Genomic DNA, 9,403 nt, shown 5'->3' on the forward strand with positions numbered 1-9,403 from the left:
GTAGGAAGCGTTACAAGCTGCGGGGTAATTACTCCCGCCGAGCTGCGAGATGCGATGTGCCACCGGCGAGCAGTGAGCGGCCAGCAACGCGTCTGAGCATAAACGTACCCTTAGAGCAGAGCAGGAAGAGAAAGGCAAAGGGAAAAGATATAAAAACAAATAAACTTCAAATGGAAGCAGGAGAACAGTTATTCCCTGTCCTGCTGCTGGTTACTGTTTCCTTAAAGATCCATTCTGCATCCCAAACTGACAACACGATGTTTAACAGATGTTTTTCACGTCAAAACTGCAAGAGGAATATACACATTCATGCAGATACTCTGCAGCCCACAGTACGGTGTGTGACGGAGGGAACATTGTACCTCTACTAACAGTTTCCCTTCCTGTTCCACTCGCGAATAGAATGATTGAAAATGAATGTCTATATGTCTCCGCATGAGCCCTAATTTGTCGTGTATTTTCTTCACGGTCATTACGCTCGGTGTATGGTGGCGGCGGAAGACTCGTTCTGCAGTCAGCGTAAAATTCCGGTTCTCTAAATTTTCTCAATGCTGTTCAACGAAAAGAACGTCTCCTTCTCCCCAGGGTTTCCCATTTGATTTCCCATAATATCTCCGTAATACTTGGGTGTTGTCTGAATCAGCCGGTAACAAATCTAGCAGCCCACCTCTGAATTACTTCGATCTCTTTCTTTACAGCAATCTGGTACGGATTCCGAACACTCGACTAATATTCAAGAACAGATCGCGCTAGCGTCCTATATGCAGTCTCCTTTACGGATGAACTGTATTTTCCTAAAAATTTCCTATTAAACCTATGGGACTACTAGCCTTCCCTACTACATTCCTCATATGCTCGTTCCATTCCATATCGCTATGCAACGTTATGCCCAGATATGTAATCGACGTGGCTGTGTCAAGACTGACAATGCTGTATTCGAATATTACGGGTTTTTTTTCCTACTTACCACATTAACTTAAATTTTTCTACATGAAGAGCTAGCTGCCATTTATCAGACCGAATTTAGTCTAAGTCATCTTGCATGTTCCTACAGGCACTCAATTTAGGCACCTTACCGTGCACCACAGCATAATCAGTCGATTGCTGCCAACCCTGTCTGCCAAATCGTTTACGTATACACAGTGGTTCACTGATAATGACCGGGCCAAATATCTCACGAAACAAGCATCAAACAAAAAAACTACAAAGAACGAAACTCGTCTAGCATGAAGGGGAAACCAGATGGCGCTATGGCTGGCCCGCTAGATGGCGCTGCCATAGGTCAAACGGATATCAACTGCGTTTTTTTAAAAATAGGAACCCCCATTTTTACTACATATTCATGTAGTACGTAAAGAACTATGAATGTTTTAGTTGGACCATTTTTTTCGCTTTGTGATAGATGGCGCTGTAATAGTCACAAACGTACAAGTACAAGGTATCACGTAATATTCCGACAGTGCGGACGGTATTTGCTTCGTGATACATTACTCGTGTTAAAATGGACCGTTTACCAATTGCGGAAAAGGTCGATATCGGGTTGAGGCATGGCTATTGTGATCAAAATCCCCAACGGGCGTGTGCTATGTATGCTTCTCGGTATCCTGGACGACATCATCCAAGTGTCGGAACCGTTCGCCGGATAGTTACGTTATTTAAGGAAACAGGAAGTGTTCAGCCACGTGGAAACGTCAACCACGATCTGCAACAAATGATGATGCTCAAGTAGGTGTTTTAGCTGCTGTCGCGGCTAATCCGCACATCAGTAGCTGTTAAAGCGGAATAGTGCGTGAGAATCGGGAATCTCAAAAACGTCGGTGTTGAGAATGTTACATCAACATCGATTGCACCCGTACCATATTTCTATGCCCCAGGAATTGCATGGCGACGACTTTGAACGTCGTGTACAGTTCTGCCGCCGGGCAAAAGAGAAATTACTGGACGATGACAGATTTTTTGCACGCGTTCTATTTAGCGACGAAGCGCCATTCACCAACAGCGGTAACGTAGAACGGCATAAAATGCACTATTGGGCAACGGAAAATCCACGATGGCTGCGACAAGTGGAACATCAGCGCCCTTGGCGGATTAATGTATTGTGCGGCATTATGGGAGGAAGGATAATTGGCCCCCATTTTATCGATGGCAACCTAAATGGTGCAATGTATTCTGATTTCCTACACGATATTCTACCGAAGTTACTACAAGATGTTTCACTGCATGAAAAAATGGCGATGCACTTCCAACATGATGGATGTTCGGTGCATAACTCGCGTGCGGTTGAAGCGGTAATAAATAGCATGTTTCATGCCAGGTGGACTGGTCGTCGAAGCACCATACCATGACCCGCACGTTCACCGGATCTGACGTCCCCAGATTTCTTTCTGTAGGGAAAGTTGAAGGATATTTGCTATCGTGATCCACAGACTATGCCTGAAAACATGCGTCAGCACATTGTAAATGCATGTACGAACATTACGGAAGGCGAACTAATCGCTGTTGAGAGTAATGTCGTTACACGTATTGCCAAATGCATTGAGATTGACGGACATCATTTTGAGAATTTATTGCATTATGTGGCATTTTCAGGTGATCACGCTGTAACAGCGTGTGTTCTCAGAAATGGTAAGTTCACAAACGTACATGTATCACATAGAAACAACCGAAATAAAATGTTCAAACGTACCTGCGTTCTGTATTTTAATTTCAAAAACCTACCTGTTACCAACTGTTCGTCTAAAATTTTGAGCCATATGTTTGTGACTATTACAGCTAAAGCGAAAAAAGTGGTCCAACTAAAACATTCATATTTCCTTACGTACTAACCCAATATGTAATAAAAAATGAGGGTTCCTACTTAAAAAAACGCAGTTTATATCCGTTTGACCTATGGCAGCACCATCTAGCGGGTCAACCATAGCGCCATCTAGTTTCCCCCTTCGAGTCAGACAATCTTCGATCTTTGTAGTTTTTTCGTTTGACGCTGATTTCGTGAGATATTTGGCCCGGTCACGATCAATGGACCACCCTGTATAGAGACCAACAGTGGACTTATCACACTTCCCTGACGTACAACTGACGATACCCTTGTCCCTGATGCGCAAAATGTAAAGACATACAAAATTCTCAAAGAGAAAATATTGGAGTTCATGTGAGGAAAAGGCCGTCCACTCCGTTAGTGGACGTAATTATAGCCTCAGATTTTTCGCAAATGATGAAGGACCTACAATGACGCACTAACAAAAAATAACCAGCACAGCTGCTGTCGATCTCCATAAGATGTAAAAGTGATGAAAGACTGACAGATTGCTTTTAACGTTCCAAAATATAAATTTGTGCACTTCAAAAAACGAAAAACGCTTAGTATCCAGTGACTACAATATCAGCGAGTCACAGATGGAATCGGTCAGCGATACAAACGCTATGTAGAGATTTTAAATTGAACGATCACTTCGGATCAGTCGAAGGTAAAACACGTGGCAGACTTCGGTTAATTGGTAGAGTAGTAAGGAAATTCAATCAGCCTTCAACGGGGATCGCTTGCATATCGCTCGTGTGGTCCATCCTAGAATACTGCTCAAGTATGGAACCACTGCTAAACAGGGAAAATAGGGGATATTGAACGTATAGAGAGAAGGGTAGCACGAGTGGTCACAGGTTCCTTTCTCCAGTGGGAAAATGTCCAAGGGAAGCTGAGTGAACTGAACTGGCAGACACTTGAAGAAAGGTACAAAATATACAGAGAAAGCCTACTTACCAAGTTTCAAGGATCGGTTTTAAATAATGACTCGAGGAAGCCCTACGTATTGCTCCTTTGAGGATCGTGAGAACAATATAACTCACAGCGGGCACTATGGCATTCAGTCATTTTTCCCGCGCTACAAATGTGAATGGAATGGGAAAAACACTTTGATGCGTCCTCTGCCATGCACTCGACAGATTGTAGGTGGAGATGTAGACGACGTGAGGAGGCGAGGCAGGAGCGTGGGTTTCCCCGACAACCAGCGTCCCGGGCCGGCCGCCTACCTGCTAGGGGCTACCTGGTGCGCATGAGCAGCAGCCGCCGGCTCGCCCCTGGCGGGCTGCAAGCCGCGCAACAGCGGCACTCGGCAGTGAGCGCGCGCCTGCGGCAGCGGCAGCAGCACCATGAGCTAGCGCCCGGCTTGGCACACGCGGTCGCTCGGCAAGGTGAGTCGGGGGAACTCGCGGACACTCATATGAGACTAATACGGAAAGTAAGGTTACAAGAACTTTTTGAAGTACAAAAAATTAATTTATTTTAATAAAATTTACGTGCATTTTAGAATAGTTCTTGCATTATTTTTCCACATAATCACCATTTACTTCGAAACATTTTGTTATATGTGGAAAGCGTTTTTTGATGTCTGCGTCATAAATGTCTCCCTCCGCCTTTTTCAGCCAGTTCTTCACTTCGATTTTTACCTCGTCGTGTTCGAAAAAGTGTTTTCCACGGAGGTGTTCCTTCAATTTACTTAACAGATGACAGTCATTAGGTGCGAGATCGGGGCTGTGAGAGGGTGACTTAACACATCCCTACAACACGAAGTCAGCAACTCTTGTGTTGCATGAACGTGTGCGGAGGCGCGTTGTCATGATGAAGAGAGCACACCACGATTATTTTTTTCTTTTTTTTGCGTGATTGGCTCTGAGAAGTTTCTTCACGGTCATATCATGCAGCATTTATTGTTTCACCTCTTTCCAAAAAGTAAACGAGCAGAATCCATTCTCTGTCCCAAAACACTGACACCATGATTTTCCTCGCTGTTAGTTTCAACTTTTTGACTGAAGACTAATGAATATGGTGCCACTACATTGATTGTCTCTGGAGTGTGGTTATAAGCCGAAGTTTTACATCCTGTGGTTGTAGGGTTGAGGAAAGCCTCGCCTTCAGTCTCAAAACGGTCAAGAAATTCTCTAGCGACACTGACTGATCATTTTGTTTGCTTCGTTAAGCATCTTGGGCACCCATCGCGCACCCAACTTGCGATAGTGTAGTCGATCAGTTACGTTTCCATGAACAATAGTTCGTCAAGTGATTGGACGAAATGCATGCGGGTGGTCAATTGTCGAACGTTTATCAGAGAGAAGATGATCTTCAATTTCCTGCACCACATCGTCAGTCCCAATAGACGGCCTTCCGCTTCTGTCTTCATCGTGAATTTAGGTTCTTCCAAAATTGAAATCCCGTGTCCATTTCGTCACATGTTGCCTTGAAATTACCTCCCCTCCATAAAATGAAAATATTTCACGATTAATCGCAGCACGTTCATGCCCTTAGCATTTAGGTACCAAATAACAGCGAGCACTTCGCACGTGGTGGAATCCAAAATGAGAACATTCATTTCTAACAGTCCCCACAACACTAATCGACGAGCTACTGATTGTTGAAAATGCTCGTTCCTTCCGCTGGCTTCCCGCTACACGGCAGTGGTACCAACTTCAACGGACATTCCATGCTAAAGCTACGTGCCTTTTATCCTAAATTTCCAGATAACTGTCGTATATCTACAACTCGCAAGTCTGCGGTTGTCAGGGCCCTCACGTACACCAAATACTTGTCCTCTCCACATTCACCCATTAACGAAGCTGTGCAGTCGTGATTACAACGGACAAAAAACATTTCGTCTCATCAATTTGTAGACGCAATTCATACTGATAAATCGAAATCTTATTTAGTCCCTAGTGCATAGCTTTGATAATAAAGTTTTTTTTAAAGTGTAGCACCAAAAATGTGTTAAAATATGTATTACTCAACAAATAGTTTCCACAATTTTATGTCATCAGCTGTCAGGGTTGGAAAGTTTAAAACCACGTGGACCACTAGGCATATATTTAACTATCGCTGGGGAAACAACAGAGCTTAACATACGCCACATCCTCCAGCCCACATTACAACTTAAATGGGACTCCATACCCAGTAACGTTGTTGGCTCTATGATGCCGTGATAAGAATGAGGCCCACTTTCATTCATAGCGCTAACATATTTCATAATCATGGAACAGTGGTACATTAAACTTTAAACTTTCAAAATCTGCAGTTGGTGACATAAAACTGTCGGAACTAGCGCAGCATAATAAAGATTTTAACATCTTTTTGGTGGTACATAAAGATTTCAAAGCAGTCGCTCACGGTTATTATCATTCTTGTAGCGTTTTTAATTTCTACACTTTTGTAGATAGCTTCTCGAGGCAACAACGTATTTTGCTATCAGAAAGATTTCAGACATCTTTAACCTGCCCTTTACAGATGCTGATTATTGATACCAAGTCTGCCAGCCGGGATGGCCGAGCTGTTCTAGGCGGTACAGTCTGGAACCACGCGACCGCTACGGTCGCAGGTTCGAATCCTGCCTCGGGCATGGATGTGTGTGATGTCCGTAGGTTAGTTAGGTTTAAGTAGTACTAAGTTCTTGGGGACTGATGACCTCAGAAGTTACGTCCCATAGTGCTCAGAGCCATTTGAACCACACCAAGTCATTTTCCTGATGATGCGAACGTGTCTTCCCTAAACGTCTTGGTTTTAAAGTGAAAAGCCTTAACAAACAATGTTTTTGAATAGGAATATATTTTTTTTAATATGTCGGTTGCCGGTGATCGTAAAATACTTTGAAACTTCCTGGCTGATTAAAACTGTTTGCCCGACCGAAACTCGAACTCGGGACCTTTGCCTTTCGCTGCAGAGAGAAAATCTCATTCTGGAAACAACCCCAAGGCTGTGGCTAAGCCATGTCTCCGCAGTATCCTTTCTTTCAGGAGTGCTAGTTCTGCAAGGTTTGCAGGAGAACTTCTGTAAAGTGTGGAAGGTTGGAGACGAGGTACTGGCAGAAGTAAAGCTGTGAGTACCGCGCGTGAGTCGTGCCTCGGTAGCTCAGATGGTAGAGCACTTTCCCACGAAAGGCAAAGGTCCCGAGTTCGAGTCTCGGTCGGACACACAGTTTTAATCTGCCAGGAAGTTTCATATCAGAGCACACTCCGCTGCAGAGTGAAAATCTCATTCTGGAAACATCCCCCAGGCTGTGGCTAAGCCATGTCTCCGCATATCCTTTCTTTCGGGAGTGCTAGTTCTGCAGGTTCGCAGGAGAGCTTCTGTGAAGTTTGGAAGGTAGGAGACGAGGTACTGGCAGAAGTAAAGCTGTGAGTACGGGGTGTGAGTCGTGCTTCGGTAGCTCAGTTGGTAGAGCACTTGCCCGCGAAAGGCAAAGGTCCCGAGTTCGATTCTCGGTCGGGCACACAGTTTTAATCTGCCAGGAAGTTTCATAACAGCGCACACTCCGCTGCAGAGTGAAAATCTCATTCTGGTAAAATACTTTGCTTCACTAATATGCTGGCTTGTACCGCTTGTAACACTGGAAAGATTTTTTTTTCGCGGTTTAACGGTATTGTTTATTTCATTTTGGCAATGTTTCTATTTCAAATACTCCGAAGTGTTTCAGTGTCTCTCTTTGTAAATAAGTATGCTTTACACTGTAGATTATTATATTCATCATTTAACCATAAAGGGATCGTCACGTCAACGCCATTTACATGGTATGTCAAACATCCAGTCAACAACAGTTCAATTTACAAAACCAGCTCAGCTCTATCCGTATTTCTTTGCTGTCATTTTTATATGTACGATCAGATGATGACTATGATCCTCTTAACATGTGTTACGAATGCAATGTAAGTTATTTTGTAAGCATATGATGAATCACATAACAATAGGTATAGGTTCTACCGTGCAATACTGTCCTACGGGACGTTAAAAAAACATTAAATGGCGAAATGGTTATCAGTTACCTACAAGTCTGTTTTTACTTACATACATGACTGAAAGAACATACAGCGTTGAAGATCCATAGCAGCAAGAAATACTTCGAAATTAATTCATCATCTGTATTAGGTATAGATCTACAAACTAATAGTGACACATGAAAACTTATGGTGGACCGGGACTCAAAGCCGGGTTTCCTGCTTAAGAGAGTGGTTGTCTCAACCACTTAGTCTAATCTGTGCACACTTCCAGGACATATTCAAACTTCCATTTATCACACTGTCTAATAATTTCGTCACCTAATGTTTTCAACATCGCTATGATTCCCGCAACATGGAGAATGAGACAGCATGGAGTCGAGACCAGTAATATTACTGTCGTTTGCCCATGTGGGTTTGTAACATTTATAGGCATGTCTGAAAGAACAGACACTGTTGATTATCCACAGCTGTACGAATTAAAAGCTGATGTTAAGGAATTCAGAGTCAGCAAAATAACGTTGAACTAAATGGCTGTGCCTCCTAATAATGAGTAGATCGTAAAGTGGAAGAAATTCAATGGTATCAATTCAAAATTTTAATCGGGAATACAGCCTTTAGCAGTCCAAATATTATACGACGTAATTTATGATTATACGTCTACCACATGTAGCCACAACATCAAATTAGGGTTATTTCTTTGTTATTGCGCCAGCCACACTCTGAAGAATTTTATCATAAGAGGCTTTGATAATGAAACATTCTGTGATATGACATAATTGTGATATGTACAGCTAATACGCTACTTGTCAGAAACAACTATCTGGGTAGTTAAGCGACACCTGTCAAAGAGTTTATGTATTACTGATTTATGTACAGCAGATATTGAATCGGTCCCTACACGTCAATGCTATAAGAATCGAACATATTGTAACAACAGATAACAATAATTCGTAAATGTTTTTGACATTCGATGAGTCACAACCTACACCTCTTGAATGGTATCTTCGGCCTGTAACGTCAAAGTCTTACTTGTGGTATGAATGCGTTCAGTATGAATCACTTCAGAAATTTAGTTATACTTTTCTCTCTTTAACGGAGGTTTTGACCAGTCATAAGTAATACTATTTCTGCATAAACGCTTCATTTGACACTGTACAAATTCGACATTATAAGTGATACAAGGCTTTGATAAAATTTCGGATAATTAAATTGAATCTCAAATTTCAACTAAAGGACACAAAAGATGTTTCGAAAATGATTCGTATGGGCTAAAACTGCGATATGTAGGGCACTGCTGCGACGACAATTCCTGCAACTGTTGCAGATAATTTCATTTCCTTCTTCATTAAATATCTTCTCGCTACTTCCGATTCCTAAACGCATTTCGTGACTTTTAATTCGGTGATGTTCAGTTTTATTTTCTAAGGCTCCAGAAATGAGGCTATGCGCCATAAATGATGTTCGTGTTCTTTTCTGATTATAATTATGTCACAATGACCAAAAATATTACTGTCGAGACTTCCTGCCTTGGAATATGATTCGCTTTGTGGGAATTCATAAGCAGATAACCATAAACTTCAAATCAGAAGACGTAAATCGAAGAGCTTCGGTACAAATATCCGAATCTTAATTATGTCAAGCGCATTTG

General features: G+C 42.4%; 1 non-coding gene across 1 annotated transcript; it reads left to right on the forward strand.

Annotated features, from left to right (window-relative positions):
• The first annotated feature begins 7,176 nt into the window (after window positions 1–7,176).
• Trnas-cga (transfer RNA serine (anticodon CGA)) lies at window positions 7,177–7,251 on the forward strand. Its single transcript has one exon. It is a non-coding gene; the product is annotated as a tRNA-Ser (tRNA).
• Window positions 7,252–9,403: the final 2,152 nt, after the last annotated feature.

This window comes from Schistocerca cancellata, chromosome 3 (assembly GCF_023864275.1).
Source record: "Schistocerca cancellata isolate TAMUIC-IGC-003103 chromosome 3, iqSchCanc2.1, whole genome shotgun sequence".
In the NCBI taxonomy this organism is placed as follows: domain Eukaryota; kingdom Metazoa; phylum Arthropoda; class Insecta; order Orthoptera; family Acrididae; genus Schistocerca; species Schistocerca cancellata.